We start from the raw sequence: 1,297 nt of genomic DNA on the forward strand, positions 1-1,297 counted from the left end.
TCTACGGATACCACAAAGGGCCATAATAAACACGCCAGTTTCGAAAATGAAAGTTAAAGTCTCATATGACACACTCGTGCTAGATGATCTTGTTTGGACGCAGCTGGTAATACACTTTACAAATATCTCCTGCCCTCTTTATCTGATTTTCACGAACATACTGTACTCATTTACAATACGTTTCTTAAAATGACCATTGGCTTTATAGCTACTGAAGTAAGCAACTAGCCCATTATCATGAAGCGTTGGTTTTCCTAGTGAAACTCAAGTATTTCCTTCCTACCTGATGAATACAGATACATTAACTAGTAATATGGTAATTTCGGTATACGGTATATTTGAAACGCACACGATATTGTAATCCTTCATGTCATAATTGGTGTTGACATAGCTAACTACATTCATGTCTCTATGAATGAGGAAGTTCAGTTATTAACCCAGCTCCCAAGGTTAATTATTTTTTGCAACTGAAACTGGACCCGAAGGAGTTGGTCTGAGATCATGTAACGGTTTATATTGAAATGTCTCAGCATCACCCTACAGATTTGTATTATTTAATCATGGACATCAACACCTTCAGCATGATTGTGTGAAGTCATCCTGAACAGCATGAAGTCAGCCAGCAGCAGGTGGTGACTAGCAGGGCCAGTGTTTTGTTCTTTTTTTTATCACAATGATGAGCACACCCTTCCTTGTAAATATCCATCCCCAGGATATAGACGGTGCTTGTTCTGTGTCTGTCATTACATACCAGACTATCCAAATCTCTGGTACTTTTTATCTGAGCGTTGACTGTTTTGTAACCACAAACAGTTAATGACAGTCTTTATGAATCTCTCATTATGACTGCCATTGTTGATACTTTTCTTCTATACTCAGATACTTCAGAATTCTATACTTGTATGTATTTATAAGAAAAATGGAACAATAGTTGTAATACCTTTTATATCAAGTAAACATTGTTAAGCCTCACTATTAATACTAAGACTTGTATGTCAAAGACAGAAGAACTGGGTGGAAACATAAAATCCAGATACAAGCTGATACTAACAGCCCAGCATACAGTCTAGCTAAACACTTTAAAACCTCAGCTAATGCATCTTGATAACAGATGAAGCTACTGAATTTGTTGTTTTGCGACAGACAGGAGTGGTAGGTTCTCAGCTAACCCCCAAACATGCTCAAATATCAGCTGCATTGTCGGTCGAAAAACAATACCTTGATGGAGGCTCAAATATTTGCCTCTGCCCCTACCTTTCACGCCTTTGTGTGTGTTGTGTAACTGTATACCCTGGGG

The sequence above is a fragment of the Conger conger genome, chromosome 5 (assembly GCF_963514075.1).
Source record: "Conger conger chromosome 5, fConCon1.1, whole genome shotgun sequence".
Classification (NCBI taxonomy): domain Eukaryota; kingdom Metazoa; phylum Chordata; class Actinopteri; order Anguilliformes; family Congridae; genus Conger; species Conger conger.